Genomic DNA, 17439 nt, shown 5'->3' on the forward strand with positions numbered 1-17439 from the left:
AAACAAAGAAAACAATAGCAAAGATCAATAAAACTAAAAGATGGTTCTTTGAGAAGATAAACAAAATTGATAAACCATGAAAAAGAGGGAGAGGACTCAAATCAATACAATTAGAAATGAAAAAGGAGAAATTACAACAGACACTGCAGAAATACAAAGCATCCTAAGAGACTTCTACAAGCAGCTCTATGTCAATAAAATGGACAACCTGGAAGAAATGGACAAATTCTTAGAAAGGTATAACCTTCCAAGACTGAACCAGGAAGAAATAGAAAATATGAACAGACCAATCACAAGTAATGAAATTGAAACTGTATTGGAAAATCTTCCAACAAACAAAAGTCCAGGACCAGATGGCTTCACAGGTGAATTCTATCAAATATGTAGAGAAGAGCTAACACCCATCCTTCTCAAACTCTTCCAAAAAATTGCAGAGGAAGGAACACTCCCAAACTCATTCTATGAGGCTACCATCACCCTGATACTAAAACCAGACAAAGATACTACAAAAAAAGAAAATTACAGACCAATATCACTGATGAATATAGATGCAGAAATCCTCAACAAAATACTAGCAAACAGAATCCAACAACACTTTAAAAGGATCATACACCATGATGAAGTGGGGTTTATCCCAGGAATGCAAGGATTTTTCAATGTACGCAAATTGATCAATGTGATACACCATATTAACAAACTGAAGAATAAAAACCATATGATCATCTCAATAGATGCAGAAAAAGCTTTTGACAAAATTCAACGGCCATTTATGATAAAAACTCTCCAGAAAGTGGGCATAGAGGGAACCTACCTCAACATAATAAAGGCCATGTACGACATCAAACCCACATCAAATATCATTCTCAATGGTGAAAAACTGAAAGCATTTCCTCTAAGATCAGGAACAAGACAAGGATGTCCACTCTCACTACTATTATTCAACATAGTTTTGGAAGTCCTAGCGACGGCAATCAGAGAAGAAAAAGAAATAAAAGGAATACAAATTGGAAAAGAAGAAGCAAAACTGTTACTGTTTGCAGATGACATGATACTATACATAGAGAATCCTAAAGATGGCACCAGAAAACGTCTAGAGCTAAACAATGAATCTGGTAAAGTTGCAAGATACAAAATTAATGCACAGAAAGCTCTTGCATTCCTATACACTAATGATGAAAAATCTGAAAGAGAAATTAAGGAAATACTCCCATTTACCATTGCAACAAAAAGAATAAAATACCTAAGAATAAACCTACCTAGGGAGACAAAAGACCTGTATGCAGAAAACTATAAGACACTGATGAAAGAAATTAAAGATGATACAAACAGATGGAGAGATATACCATGTTCTTGGATTGGAAGAATCAATATTGTGAAAATGACTATACTACCCAAAGCAATCTACAGATTCAATGCAATCCCTATCAAATTACCAATGGCATTTTTTACAGAACTAGAACAAATCATCTTAAAATTTGTATGGAGACACAAAAGACCCCGAATAGCCAAAGCAGTCTCGAGGGAAAAAAGCAGAGCTGGAGGAATCAGACTCCCTGACTTCAGACTATACTACAAAGCTACAGTAATCAAGACAATATGGTACTGGCACAAAAACAGATATATAGATCAATGGAACAAGATAGAAAGCCCAGAGATAAACCCAGGCACCTATGGTCAACTAATCTGTGACAAAGGAGGCAAGGATATACAATGGAGAAAAGACAGTCTCTTCAATAAGTGGTGCTGGGAAAATTGGACAGCTACATGTAAAAGAATGAAATTAGAACACTCCCTAACACCATACACAAAAATAAACTCAAAATGGGTTAGAGACCTAAGTGTACGACCGGACGCTATAAAACTCTTAGAGGAAAACATAGGAAGAACACTCTATGACATAAATCGCAGCAAGATCTTTTTTGATCCACCTCCTAGAGTAACGGAAATAAAAACAAAAATAAACAAATGGGACCTAATGAAACTTAAAAGCTTTTGCACAGCAAAGGAAACCATAAACAAGACGAAAACACAACCCTCAGAATGGGAGAAAATATTTGCAAATGAATCAGCGGACAAAGGATTAATCTCCAAAATATATAAACACTCATGCAGCTCAATATTAAAAAAACAAACAGCCCAATCCAAAAATGGGCAGAAGACCTAAATAGACATTTTTCCAAAGAAGACATACAGATGGCCAAGAAGCACATGAGAAGCTGCTCAACATCACTAATTGTTAGAGAAATGCAAATCAAAACTACAGTGAGGTATCACCTCACACCAGTTAGAATGGGCATCATCAGAAAATCTACAAACAACAAATGCTGGAGAGGGTGTGGAGAAAAGGAACACTTTTGCACTGTTGGTGGGAATGTAAATTGATACAGCCACTATGGAGAACAGTATGGAGGTTCCTTAAAAATCTAAAAATAGAATTACCATATGATCCAATAATCCCACTACTGGGCATATACCCAGAGAAAACCATAATTCAAAAAGACACATGCACCCCAGTGTTCACTGCAGCACTATTTACAATAGCCAGGTCATGGAAGCAACCTAAATGCCCATCGACAGACGAATGGATAAAGAGGATGTGGTGCATATATACAATGGAATATTACTCAGCCATAAAAAGGAACAAAACTGGGTCATTTGTTGAGACATGGATGGATCTAGAGACTGTCATACAGAGTGAAGTAAGGCAGAAAGAGAAAAACAAATATTGTACATTAACGCATCTACGTGGAACCTAGAAAAATGGTACAGATGAACTGGTTTGCAGGGCAGAAATAGAGACACAGATGTAGAGAACAAACGTATGGACACCAAGGGGGGAAAGCGGCAGGGGGGTGGTGGTGGTGGTGGGATGAATTGGGAGATTGGGATTGACATGTATACACTGATGTGTATAAAATGGATAACTATGAGAACCTGCTGTATAAAAAAAAAAGAAAATAAAATTCAAAAATTCAAAATAAATAAATACCTTGTAACAAACAAAACAAAACAAAAAAATAGAATATTACTCAGCCATTAAAAAGAATGAAATAATGCCATCTGCAGCAACATGGATGGACCTGGAGATTTTCATACTAAGTGAAGTAAGTCAGACAGAGAAAGACAAATATCATATGATATCACTTATATGCAGAATCTAAAAAAAGAAAATATGATACAAATGAACTTATTTACAAAACGGAAACAGACTCACCAACTTAGAAAACAAACTTATGGTGACCAAAGGGGAAAGGTGGGGGGAGGGGGGGACAGGGAGGGATGAATTCGGAGTTTGGGATTGACGTGTACACACTGCTATATTTAAAATGGATAACCAACAAGGACCCACTGTATAGCACAGGGAACCCTGCTCAATAGTCTCTAATAACCTAAATGAGAAAGTAATTTGAAAAAGAATAAATACATGTATATGTATAACTGAATCACTTTGCTTTACACCTGAAACTAACACCACACTGTTAATCAACTATACTCCAATATAAAATTTAAAAATTTTTAAATAAGATAAAAAGATAGGGTAGCACTCACCTGAAGAGTTAACAGCGATAAACACGAGGGTTCCCACACTCTTTCAAGCAAGCAGCCTTCCCTAACGTGCTTTTGACTTGTTTTCGTAAATCTACCCCCGCAGGCTTAATTAAACTGGGTGTTCACTCAAAGGTGCAATTAAAGAAGAACCCACAAAGGGCACTTGGCCCTGCGGGTCTCCCACATCAGTCCCCGATCTGAGCCGTGCGCTAATTGTGCCCTTTGCCCGGGCCTCTTAATGATGATTTTTGCCAAGCCTCCGATCACGATTTTAATTCTTCCCACTTATCCCCATCTCCAACAACCTCCAGGCAGGAAATCTGGGCCCCGAAGCCAGTTCTTCCAGCAAACATACACTTTTAATTTAAAAACGAAAAATTAAAAGCCCACTGAAAGGCACTTAGCGGCGAATCCAAAACCTGCATCAACGTTCACGCACTACCACCAGAAATGAAAGAGACTCCAGATTACAGATCATCCGGGGCTGAACTCATAGCCTCGCTTTGTGGGTCACAACCTCCATGGCACCCACTCCAAGGGGCAGGTTGGCCAGTGTCCCAGTCCACTGGGGCTGTGCTCCCACGTAAATGTGTGACATGGTGCTCCGTGGCTCTTCTGCAGATCACAAGCTCGCTGATGACGGGAAGGATCGGAGCTGTGATTGCTTTTGCAAAAAAAGGATCACTGTCTGGGTTGCAGGAGGAGGACAGAAAAAGTCAGTATAGAATTTATTAAAAGGAAAAAAAAAGACTAAACGGAACCAATGTTCTCTGGAGTGCAGAAGGATTTCCAGCATTCAGGACACTCTTTTCCTTTCTGTGTCCCTTCTTCATGCTGAGCCCAAACCAATGCACCAATGGAGCTGGGCATTCTGATAGAGGACAAATATCTGGGTGACACTCTGGAGAAGTATGAAACAAGATCTGCACCTGACTGAGTTTCTCCTCTAATCCATACTTACTAGGTAAGAGGTCATGATATTCTTTTCCCTCTTGACAGAAAAGAGTTAAGTAATTGGCCACCAGAAGAAAAACTGAGATTCTTCTGAAAGATTATCAAGGAACTCAGGGTCCCAAAGATGAAACGAAGAATGTTTATCTGGTCTTCTCTTTCCCAAACTCACTCCAAAGCTAGTACTACTCCCATTCACAAACCCAAACAAATAAATCAAATATACTTCTAAAGTGGGTTTGAATCTAAAGTGTTTGATCTTCTGTTATTATTTTCATTATATGAGAAAAAAAAAAAAAGTCCCTTTTAAATACTACGTAGGCCTTGGGAAGTACTATTCTTCCTAATCAAAAATGTAAGGTATGTTACTCTCTGTATTCTCCTCCCCATGTTGGGCAAGTCAGTCTCCCCTCTAGCCATGGTCCAAGTTCAAAGCATTGATTTCCTTGAGCTTCCCTCAATAAACAATTAATTCATTGACAGACACTCTTCTTAAAAGTGTCTTCAAGGTATTTGAATTGACAAGGTGTCTAACCACTATGAAGACTGACTGTTCCCCTCTACGGTCTAACTGGGGTTTACAGCTTTAGCAACTAACGTCCAAGCACTGGTATTTACTCCACGGAGTTCAAAAGAAGTGGACCTTACTGCACAGATTCCTGGGTCAGGGATGAGTGCGGTGTGGGACATCCAGAAGGCCCTTCTGCCAGTACCATCTCTGGGGCGTGTCCGCCAAGATCCCCCCTGTGAGCCCTTTACCACCACGGACTTTCCTCTGCACCAAGATAAACCACAAGGAGATGGAAACCCAGCAGGTGGGCCTGGAGAAATTGTTCGAACTTAAATAAAATTTTCAGGCGTCAGCTTTCGAGTGAATGAAGCTTTGCAATTCTTACTCACCAGCTTGCAGTTTCCTGAATGATTTCCTTTCACGAGCTGGCGACAGAAGCTAGGGGTTCCATCACTGCCGGCAGACGGGGTACATCTGGCTCCAGGCCTGACTTGGGAGTCTGCTTAGGAAGCCTTGACAGCCCGTGTGCCCGGCCTGGAGGTGCAGAGCTCCGGGACCTCCCATCTCCACCCTCACCCAGCCCCGCCCCCGACTACGGCGCAATTTCCATCCACGAGGGGCATTTACACTGGTTTCAGATGTGCATTGTAAGGAAAGTGGGGATAGACAGGTAGAGCGGGAAATACTGTCAACTCAAGCATCTGGGTTCAGGTATCCTCACCTTCCTGGCACCAGCTTTGTGACCAGGGGCCAGGGAAGTCAGAGTTCAAGGTGGAGAAGAGGAAGGGCCTTGAGAAGCATAGCTCCAAGGCTTCCGATCTCTTCCATCAGGATGTAAGGCTGAGGGATGGAGAGGTTCCCACTGCCTTCTCACAAGTGCTTCTCTCACCTGATAAGCCGATGCATGCTTCTCCCAGCTCGAGAGCACCATCAGATGTGAAACAAATGCTGGGATGAAATTAAATAGCCACTGCGTTCCCGTCATACTTGTAACTGACCTAGATGAGGACTGACCTATACGAGCCAACATGAAGCAGCCCAGGAACAAGACTGAGCCAAAGAGCATGTCCGTCGATGAAACCTATGATATCACAGCATCCAGCAGCAGCTCTGAATCCCCAGAGCAAAGAGCCAGGTACTGGAGATGCCACTGTCTAAACAAAGCCTGGCAAGTCCCTTTCACATGGGGGAGGGAGTTGAAGCAGAGGAGGGAAGGGCAAGAGAGTGAAATTATAGGCAATTCACATGTATCTCTACCCATAACCTAATCTCAGCTTGTGCTTTAAACTGCAAAAACATGTCAAAGAAAAATAGAAAGAGCCAGAAGTGATCCTATGGCTCTTCTTCTAATGGGGGGAAAAAAAGGCACTCTCCACTTTAACCATTCAGGCTCTGGGCATTCAAAAATCTGCATTCTGCCACTGGCTCTGGCTGTTAGAAGTAACCTCAACAGGGGAAGCAAAAGCTCTGCTAAGTGAACAAGGATACAGAAGCAGGTGTCGTGCACTTTGCTCCAACCCAGGAAAGCAGCATCCCTTGGCGAGCAGAGCCATGCTCTGGGAGTCCCAGACCCTGCAGCTCTAATGAGATCAGGAGACTGTATGTTTTCAAAGATTTCCACCCCCCCTCCCGGAGCGATGTCCATGTACCAATAAAACTGGCAGAAGAGAAGTACCCTCTAACCAACAACTGGGAATCGGGGTGTAGCAAACATTGAGTAGCCAGGTGGGCCGATGAGTTTAATGGATTTGATTCGGTTCCATGGTCTCATCTGGAAACAACCTGGGTTTGCTTGTTTTCATGACAGAGATCACAGCTCCGATACACTTCCCAGGAAGTGCCGCGGGATCAAAGAGATGCTGCTCATCCTGGCATCTGGTGGCCAAGGCACTGGGCTTTGTGAAAATCCTGGAAACACAGACACAGTTCCCAGGAAACACAGCAGGATTTGTTTAGGCCATGGCGGTTTCACGTACTCTAACTTTAGAGATTATGTCCCAGTTTTCTTTTTCTGTAAACAACTTTACTGAGGTATAGGTTACATGACATAACATTCACACACCGTAAGTGTACAATTCGACGATCCTTAGTAAATGTACAGAGCTGTGTGACTGTCCCCACAATGCAGTTTTAGAACATTTCCATTGCCCTGAAAAGTCCCACCTGCCCATTTGCAGTGCCTTCCAACCTGCAGCCCCAGCCTCAGGCAACTGCGAATCTGCCTCCCGCCTTCACAGGTTTACCTTTTCTAGACATTTCCTATAAATGGAATCATACGACATGCGGTCTTTTGTGACTGGCTTCTTTCACTAAGCACAATGTTTCCAAGTTCCCGCTTACCGCAGCCTCTATCAAGAGTTCATTCATCTGACTGCTGAATAGTAGTCCGTTGTATGGCTAGACCACATTTTATTTATCCACTCGTCTGTTTCAGCTTATTAAATCTATAAATCCAACTAAGTGACAAGGCTTATGGGCCTCTTCGCAGAAATAAAATAAGAAAGGCTTCCCTAGTTCTAAAATATTCTAGAATTTCTAAAAGTCTCTGTAATGTGTGAAAATACATCATGAGGATACAATACATTCCCTGGAATTTTTGTGCCTATGGGTGGGCGAGGGGAGGAGAGCTGGTTTCAATAAGTAAACAACATCCCTGAATTTCACTTTTTTATGTTTTAATAAACATAAACTATTTGAATACACACAAAGTGTTTTATGCTAATCTCCAAGTCCAGCAAGGTCATCAATTCGCGGAACAAGCATTTACAGCAGTGCAAATAGCCCTGTATTAGGATATGTGAAGTGCACAGTCTTTGGCTCACAAAGACATCTTTATTTCAAGACTGTGCAAATAAATCACTTTGGGGGTATTTGAAACACTTTTCTCCCCCTGAATAGTGTTTAGCTTCCACGATTGGCCCCCAAAGTCTTAGTAAAGTCACAGCCTTTATCCAGGACACTATATCACAGTCTGTACTATTTATATACCACATAAAGGCATCTACCGATTCATTCACTCACCACACGTACGAACCCAGGGCAGCCTGTGTGCCAGGCGCTGTGTTAGACATGGAAGACTCACCAGTGGCAGTCTCACGTGACTGCTGGGCTTCCATTCTCTGTTGGTGAAAGTCTTTAAGAAATACAGCATGTTGGGTTGGAGCAACCCAACATCTTCATCACTCTGGTAGGGAAGTCCTACCCCACCTCCTGGCTCCTCCTCCCCTTCTATCTTCTGGAGGACCTGCTTCTAAGGGGAGGACCCCCAGGGGCGAGGCAGGCCTGGCATCCTGACCCACCACTGCCGCCTGGCCGTCTCCAAGTCCATCCACATGCTCCGCCCGCATCCTCTGTGCAGGGCCCTCCCGGGACCTCTATCTGACACCCCTCAGTCACACGGGGACAGTTACGCCACTGTCAGCTGCTGCTGCCCTCATCACCCCTCTGCAGCTGGCCTGCAACCTGTCCAACCACCGCTGACATCGCTCCAGCACAGTAGGCGGGCCTGTTCCGTGGGGACCTCTCCCTGGCCATCAAGTGCTTCATCGGAGGCTGAGGCCTCTCCCAACTGCCCTGCCCAATTAGGCAAGTACTCTATTAAAGCCCGGGCTTCTGGTAATTTATTCTACCCAGCTTTCCTAGCACTAACTTTCCCAAAGTCAAGTCCACAGCTAGAAGAGGCAGGAATTGACTTGACAAGCGTCTCAGAAGCAAATTCTTACTCAGTTCCCACATGTACCTCGACTGGCATGAACCATGGCTTAAGAGCAATGTCTGCTGAACAAAGAAAGGCAGGTTAACATCCAGAGCAATTATTTTTGCTTTATGCCACCAGTTACAAACAATGTTGTCAGCTTTACAATCGGTAAAGTTTTACAGCAGATCTAAATCTCAGCCATGTAAAAGGAATCACAGAAGCAGGGTGTGATGCGAAAGCCCATTTGGCTGCAGGATGTCCAGCCATAAATGTCCCTGGCCTCTGTCGGGGACGCTGGCCTGGCACTGAGTGCTTGAGTAGTCCTGGCCGCGGGGCAGCTGCATCCTTGGTGGCTGACTGAGCACAGCTTTGGAAGCCCTCCCCAAGATGTGTCACATCTCCAGTTTCTTTTACAGAAAGGGAAGTTCTTTGTATGGAATTGTATTGGGGTCAGTTGGTGAGAAACGGATCTCTTCCGGGAAGTCACAGCAGGCACTAACCATCTTATGTTTCTGCAGACAACTTAAGGAAACGGCTTAGCAGAATTCTTCTTAATGCTTTTTTTTTTTTTTGACTCTGTTTTTCTTTGCATAGGCATATCATATATCGTTGCCAAATGTTGGGTGAATTTGAACCGATTGAAAGAGGCTCTATTTCCTGTGAACAATTTGTCCTTGCTCAATCCTGATTGTCACTTGCCTAGAACTTATTTAATTTCACATCTCAGCAAATACAGTATTATTTCTCCAGTAGAGTTGCCTTCTGATAGCATCAGTCTCCTGGTTATTTATCATACATATCTGTAATTGAATTACCTATTGCAGTAATGTAATCTACTCTCAAATGGACATAAAAATGCAACATAAAATAAAATTGTTCCAATGTGTACCTCCTCATCATTCTACGTGAATCCTAGTGTAGCTGATTCCCCAGAGAGATGGTGACAAGTAATGAATGACAGATGGGAAGATAAAGATTAGTGAGTTCATGGCCTTCCAGAAATAAAAGAAATTCACCCTCTAAAACTTTATTCTCTTCTAAAATATAGTGTTTTTCAATATTAATCAGGAAGCCAATTCTAGTGTATGTAGGGAAAAAAAGAGGAAAGAATGGAATGATTTAATTTTTTCCAAATGCAACAGTACTACGCTAATATATTTTAAAACTTAGGAAAGAGAAGTAAAGTGCTCAGCTTTGCTCTTGTCAAACAACCATTCATCTCGGACAATAAAAGAAGGTAAAGAAAAAGACAAAGGCAACAGCAATTCCTTTGAGAAAATTTTCTGTTTTCTTGAGCCCACCATTGGGTTCATCCTATTTTAAATGTCACACCCCAGGGAACTATATAACTTGTCTTTGAAGTTGCTTCAGAATACTCTGCGAAATTCAGAGCCAAGTTTCCCTAGCTCTAGAACCTTTAGATGGCAAAGATTAATTGTGTCAATACCAGTAATGTTATAATAAGTTACTTGTTATACTGGACCTTCTCTTGGATCAAGTTTTCGTTTGCTTTGCTCTGTCTGGCATAAATTCTGAATCAAAACAAGTTTGTCTACGTATATTCCAGCTTTAATTTTTTTTCCTCTTTTCTTGCCGTTAGAAATTGATTCTATATATATCTAAGATAACCAGTACCCGGTAAATTCATCAAAGAAATCAGTGATATCTTTATCAAGCACAACAAAAGCTGCTTCTTCAAACTGCTTCCCAATGAACTAGCTACTCCTCACCTGTTGAATTTATCTTTAAGATGCCACCAATTTGTGCAGGAAGTAGAGACAGCAGATTGCCCCCTATCTACAGCTGATTGTTTCTACAAGGCAGCAAGCAGAGTGATAAAAGCCAGTAATTTTCAACAAAACTTCTGCATCTCAATTTTAAAAGGTAGCCGGAGACATATGTGAAAGTGTCTACGTTATCAACAACAGTACACAAAGATAGTATAAACAACTTAAAGTGCTTATGTGTACTCATCTTGGGACTCAAGAAAATCGTTCACTTTCTCTGTATAAACATGCAAATAGACACGTGTGGGCAGAAGTCTACCAGGTTCTGCACGCAAACTTTGCACTTCGGTGTAACTCAGTTTGCTCGAGGGCAAAAGCTACATTTTAAAAATTATTGAACTCTAAACGTAAAAACGTGTCACTTTGGTGTTATAATTATACTCTAAGCAATTTGTCTGCGTACCTGTAGCAACAATGTCAGGAGCATTTTTAAACACAAATATGGTGTGATTTTAGAATCAAGAATTCTGGGGGATTTACAGCAGGATGTGGGACTTTTCTCAAACACCTGTGCGTAGACTACTCCATAAACGCAATCCTTGACTCTGACATATTATAAACTAATTAACTTGTCCTGTCTCACAAACTGGAGGATTTGTGATCCAAATTTCTTGTTAGGGATTAGTTCCTAACCTTAGTTAACTCTAGAGTTGCTGATCACTTGTTTACATAATGGAATGCCTTTAGACCTTTGGCTGGACCTTTAATAAAGGTCTGTTCCCCCCTCTGCCACTTTCCGGTATGCATATCAGAAGCAAAGCCTTAATTTCGATGACTTTATAACAACAAAAACAGACATTTGGAATCATTAAAAATAATCACGAAGTTAATAAAAATTATGTAATGATTCAGCTAAGCAGCTCTCTCTAGTATCAGGGGCATATGAGAGAGTCCCAAGGAACTAGCATCTGTTATTTTGAGCAATTAGCATACAACACAGAGAAAAGTTTGCTGCTTTTTAACATCTCCGATCAAGAATCTAAAGTGAAGCAAGATTTCTCACTGCAAAGCTGTGAGTGGGGATTCAGAAGGTCTACAAATGCTAAAACTTAAGCAAAAGATTAGAACGTCCGTAATGCATCATGCCCCACTGGCCGACACCTTTTAACAGCCGCTGCACTATACGTTTCTGTGTTTCATTCTATCCGGACATGGAGAAGGAATCATTTTAAAAGGAGACAGCAGTGAAGAGCACAGGCTTATTTTTACCTAGTTTTGAACATCTCAGAAACTTCTTTTGGACAAAGGCAAGCTTTACCACCCAGGAGACCAAAGTCTTTGCTCGCAGCAGGAATCTCACAGCTGTTTGCCATTAAAGCAACCAAATAAGTTAGTGCAGTTTGTAAAAGGCATAAAATGATTAGCATCATCCATCTTCTCCCTATTAAGGAAGTACGTACAAGGCTAAAAGCATGTAAAAGCAGGTACCAGTTCATCACCCCCACGATTCCATGAGTGTGCAAATGATGAGCGTGAGCTGCTATTTCGTGGCAAAGTTTCTGCAAGGAAGAAACTCAAGAAAAAAGAAATCTGCTTCAAGGGGCCCAAGCAGTTACATTTCAGACTGCTTTTTCATTTAAGACAAGCATGGCAAAAAATCTTTGGGGGTACAAAATCCCTGTTTCCTCTGCAGTAAACGCAGACATAGACAGCAAAAGTTATTTAAATGATACACAAGTTAAGGTATTATCTGCTTGAACTGAAAGTGTGAATTGGTCGCTCAAAATAGTGTATGATAAATTTTACCCTCTCTTCAATAATGAAAGTGGCATTAACTAGCAATTAATTTAGCAATCCTAATTAGGTGTTAAAAATCTTCCCTGGTAAAGTCTGTTTTCGTCTTTCTGTGTCTCCTTAGGAAAGACTAACTCTATAATTAATAACATACATATCTGTCGTTTCCAAAGGTGGCCATCGTGACAGAGCTCTTCTGGATAAGCTAACTGTGACATACAATTGTTTTGCTTAAATACGAGATTCAACATAAACCTCAATTAAAAAAAAAAAAAAAGATGCGACAATCATTTGTAACTCCTGGCATTTTAACTAATGTGCACCTGAGAACTTAATGTCAATATTAAACATAACTCACCTTATCTTCACTCAATTTCGATTTCTTTCTGAGTAAATACAGCGGTCACAGGGAGGAAGACAGATGCACAAACAGGAAGAGTTTACAAGGACACGTTTGTCTCTGAAAGGAGTCTTTCTACTTAAGGGCCTTGAGTTTGGAAACCACCTTTCCTGTCCCTTCTTCTAACAAGGCTGACAGCTCCCTCAGGTCAACAGATCAACTCCTCCACCACCCTCCCTCTGTGAAATTGCTGCAAGAGCCGCCTGGTCTCGCTCTGCTGACTCGGACCTCCACCCACTCACCCAGCACAGTGCTCCTAGCATCCTCTCGCCCTTTTCCTGCGCTCGCTCTCAGCGCCCCCTGCCGGGGATCCCGGGGACGCCGCAAGTGCAGGAAAGTTAAATCCCAACTCTGAACAGCCGCATCCAGGTGCAAAGCGAGGAAAGGGCGAGGAGGTGAACGCGCTTCCCGCCAAAGCCCGGGGAATCGGGATCTGACTGCGCTAGGCCGGGCACCGAGCGCCGCGGGGAGCGATCCCGGGGAGATCACTCCTCGGCGGCGGCTCCTTCGCACGTCTTCCCTCCGGCCCCGAAATCCTGAGCCAGGGGATGCGAAATCGTGGAGCGCCGTAGAGATGCCCGCGGAAAGGGACTGGCCTGGCTACAGCCCATGGAGCAAGTGGTTCCCCAGGCCCCTACATCCCCGGCCGCGGCGTTCAGGGCGACCGCCAGCCTCAGTCTCCCGCATTAACCAAAGCGCTCGGTGGAGTTGAGCCCAAGTCCCACCGCCTCCCGGGTTCTCGCGGGCGCCGCAAAGCCCCAGTAACTCGACCAGAAAAACCTTGCCCCAGGCGGCGATTACCGGACTAAGAAGTGTCGGCCACCGGGACCCCTGCCTTTAGCTCCCGACGATGCGAGCCTGGACACGCGCCGGCTGCGTGCAAAGACCTCCACTGCGCACCTTATGGAGGTGTTGGGTAGGGGTGCCCTCTCTCCCACCGCCCGGGCGCCCACCGGGTCGCTTCCGCTCCTTACCTCTGCACACTCAGACCTCTGCAAAGGCAGACAAACTTCCAACCAGTGTACTAGCTCAACTGTGCGCGCCGCTGCACTGACGGTAGTCCAGACCCTGCCCCCGGGCTGCCCCCCGCCCAGTGCCTGCAGATCGACCCGGCCCGAGATCGACTCGACCCACCCGCCGACCACTGCCGCCCCCGGGTCCTGGCCCCAACGGGGCTCGGTCGGGGCTGCGGCTACGGCCAGGCGGGGACGGGGCGGGGGGTCGCTCACCAGGTGGGAGGCGCGCTCCTCGTGCCAGTCATCCAGCGCCGGGGACCCGGAGCGGCTCTGAGGGTCTTCTTCAGCGCCCGGCGAGGGAAGTCGAGGCAGCAGCCGCCGCCCCCGCCACTTCCCCAGAGCCACCCCCAACTCGCTGCGCTCCGGGCTGGGGCGCCGACTCGAGCGCCAGGCGCACAGTCCCCGGGCGCACGGCCGGACCGCGGTTGAGCAGGTTCGCGCCCAACGGGGTCGTCGGACGAGGAGGCAAATTTGGGTGCTCCAGCCAGCTCCGCAGAGGAGCCCGAGTGGGAGAGGGGAGCCCCTCGGATGCGCCACAAGGGCCGGGCCGCCCCAGCCGAGAGAAGTGGAGGGTGGGGGCCGCCGCCGGGGAGGGACCGCGAGCGGCCTGGCGCTGCGGAGCCCACCCGCGGCGGGAGCGCGGCGTGCGGGAGCGGACGCAGGGAGAGCAGCCGCCGCCGGCGCCGCCTTCCCAGCGAGTAGAGCTGCGCGGGGAGCACGGGCCGGGAGCGCGGGGCCGCCTCGCCCCGCCCCCGGCCCCGCCCCTGCCCCGCCCCCGCCGCCGCGCCTCCTTCTCCTCCTCCTCCTCCCAGCCCGGCTGAAACCCGAGCGCCCCTCCCCGTGCCTGACCTCCCTGGGCCCATCTCCTGGCACCACCCCTTCCCGGGACCGGACCCCCTCCGCTCCCCCGGCGTCCCCCCGGACTCCAGGGGCGCCACTGCTGCCTGCCCAGTGCGACTGCGCCCGAGCGTGGACTTTCGGGGACTCCCTCTCCCCCGCCTTGCAGAGACTTTCTGTAGCTCCTCCGCCCCCGGTCCCGCAGCTCCGACGTGGCTCTTGCGGGGGGAGGGGGCCGGGGGGAGAGTGCGGGGGCGGCATAAAGGGCCGGAGGCAGCGCGGGCGGAGACACGAGATGTGGCGCGTCCACTCCGCCGGCCTCAGCTCCAGGTACGTGCGCGTCCCCCGGCTGAATCCGGCCGTGTGATGAGAGCGGGGGCAGGGGCCGCGGGGTCCTCCCGACTCCGAGTCTGTGATTTTGTTCTTTCTGTGCGACATCCTCCTGCGCGCTCTGAGCTGGAAACTTCTTAAAGACCGAGGGAGTTGCTGCGGGTTCTTGGAGGAGTGATTTGGGGGTGCGCCTCCCGGCTAGATGGGGTCAATTTCGGCAGAGTTGAGTTAGAGAAACGAACAGATGCGGCGAACCAGGGAGGCAGGTTAGGGGGTCCCCAGGTGGCCACGCTGAGCGTTAAGAGAGGGGCCCCCCGATGGACAAAGTCATCTCGTCCAATTATGGGGCAAATGTTACTGATACTTGCTGCCCTTTTGCCGGATCTTTCGCCTTTATCGAGCAAGTACTCAGGTGAAAAGATTCGTAATTGGAAAGCAGAGTACCTTTCAAGACTCATGGAATTTGTTGCAAAATTTGTTGATACTCTGTTGCAAAACTTCGGTAGGGAAAGCTGTAGGGCCGCGCCTGACCCTCTCCTTCTGGATGGGGGTGGGGAACAGTCTCTCTGGGCCCTTTTTTCTCCATCTCGGCCTCAGAGAGTGGCTTTCAAGTTTCCCTTGCGTAATGAAACTCATGAACGTCCCCACCACGACCCTCTTACCGCAGTGACAATGGAAAGCTCTACGGCCCACATTCACACAGCCGCTCCAGGGCCAGTGGCCGGGTCTTGGGATTCCCGATAGTGGGAGTGGCCCAGCGTGCCCAAGACTGTGCCCTTGAGTTCATCTACAAGACAAAGAACCCATCTCTGGCTGCAAGGTGTCATGGCTCCCGCTGTAGCCACGCAGATCCAAGAGAAAAACAATCGAAAATCAAATTGACATTGATTTGTCTTTATTTTCTAGAAATATTTTTTTAATAAAAGAATTAAATGAAAGTAGTTCCGCAGGTTTCCATGGAAGCTCAGCCCAGCCTCAGAACTCCAGTCTCTCTGTAGCGCTGGTGATGGAGCTGCTGTGGGTACTCAAGGCCTCACTCGGATTTCCTTTAAGACGTCCGGAGGAAATGTCAGTAGCTGGGCGGGTCTCGGAGGTGCGTTCTTCCTTGGGTTGTGCTGGGGGCGCTCAGCCTGGTGCCTGGCAGCTGCCGGGCTCCTGGGGCCTTAATGAAAAACTTAACACGCCTCCTTCTGTGCTTGACACGTGGGGCAGTAGCTCCATTCCCGACATTCCGATTCTCCTGTCTACGTGGCACAGAGGCCCAGGAGCGCTCCCCCGGGAGGAGGAGGCTGGCCAAGGTCTAGCCCGGCTGCTCTGTCCCTGGGGAGGTGGGGAGGGGAGGGAGGACACTGCCTTACACCTGACCTTGCAACCCTTGGGTGAATATGCCGACCTTGTATCCTCCAGACGCCAGGGCAAAGGGAGAAAGAAACTGGAACCCAAATGTGTTTAACTACTCCTTGTTCTTTGCCCCTCAGCACTACAGTTAAAGGCGTTAAAAAAAAAAAAAATTCTCTGCATATAGAGAGCTAAGCAGTGGGAAGGAAGTAGCTATCTACTCCATAACCCAGGAGGGCTAGTAACATTTAACTCAATAAGTTATGTAACTTTATGTGTATGTTTGGGGGGGTCGATTTTACAGGTACTTTACAGACTACACCGAAGCATTATTAAAATGTGTATTTTTAGTGATAATGAATTACAAATACATTAATAATAAAAATGAGGAATGGGAGAAACCAAATAATAATTTAGGGTGCATCCTTAGTTTTAAAGCAAAACGGAACTAAACTGAAGTCATGATTTTGCCTTGTGACCTGGAGAAAGGTCTTGAACTTTTCTGAGGTATAGTGTCTTCATCAGGAGCTTAAACAAACCTGATGGCACATAGGTCCTTTGTAAACATTAAAGGAAAAAGAAAGTGACATAGGTGAAATACTCACCCAGGGCCCAACACAGAAGTAGGCTCTCTACAACAAAAATTATTTAAAAGAATCCACAGGTGTTTCCTTTTTCCAAATGCAATTTCTGGGATTTTTTCCTTAGAACTACTCACTGAAGAAATTCTGGCATTAAGCTGCTACACATCGCAGTCAAAACTGGAGGTGATCATTTCAAAACAAAACTGTTTAGTTCTCTTCCTTTAAAAATGAAATCATAGCTTTCCCTAAACTGTGTTAGGTAAGCCGTGCAGTTAATGTAAAAGAATGAGAAATCCAACCAAACACGTGGTGGAAATGATGAATTATGGGGCGCTGATTCATGTGATTTGAAAAACGCCATCCATTTCCTGATTCACCTCAGTTTCTGGGTGGAACTATGAAGGATCTCTTGTGTCTCTGAAATAAGTAATTGATTTTGTCTTGTCTTTACTTCCCTCTCTTGTGCTTGAATTCCAGCCTCATGGTTAAACTGCCACCTTAGAGGAGAGAAGCCGGGAGGGGGCTGCAGAGAACATCACCCAGAAGAGCTCATGATGCTGCTGTGGGTCACAAGTGACCTTAAAGGGAAACCTTGCTGTTTGTGATCCTTACAATGCGATGAGATTATATTAATATCATGAAAAACTTCAGCCCAGAAGTTGTGACTCCTCTAGACATTTACATCGTAACTGGATTTTCCTACCA

General features: G+C 45.8%; 1 protein-coding gene and 1 non-coding gene across 4 annotated transcripts in view; one reads left to right on the plus strand and one right to left on the minus strand.

Annotated features, from left to right (window-relative positions):
• Positions 1-14327, minus strand: part of SEMA5A (semaphorin 5A) — a 492520-nt gene extending 478193 nt beyond the window's left edge. For 2 of the 3 annotated variants that reach the window (XM_061189118.1, XM_061189117.1), the window contains exon 1: positions 13859-14327. The gene's annotated coding sequence lies outside the window, so the exon portion shown is untranslated. Of the gene's footprint in view, positions 1-12587; positions 12765-13858 lie in introns of those variants that run through there. The other variant, XM_061189119.1, reaches the window with a different exon arrangement.
• Positions 14328-17042: 2715 nt separating this feature from the next.
• Positions 17043-17112, plus strand: LOC133091629 (small nucleolar RNA SNORD123). The gene has a single exon (XR_009700960.1). It is a non-coding gene; the product is annotated as a small nucleolar RNA SNORD123 (small nucleolar RNA).
• Positions 17113-17439: the final 327 nt, after the last annotated feature.

The sequence above is a fragment of the Eubalaena glacialis genome, chromosome 4 (genome assembly GCF_028564815.1).
Source record: "Eubalaena glacialis isolate mEubGla1 chromosome 4, mEubGla1.1.hap2.+ XY, whole genome shotgun sequence".
In the NCBI taxonomy this organism is placed as follows: Eukaryota; Metazoa; Chordata; class Mammalia; order Artiodactyla; family Balaenidae; genus Eubalaena; species Eubalaena glacialis.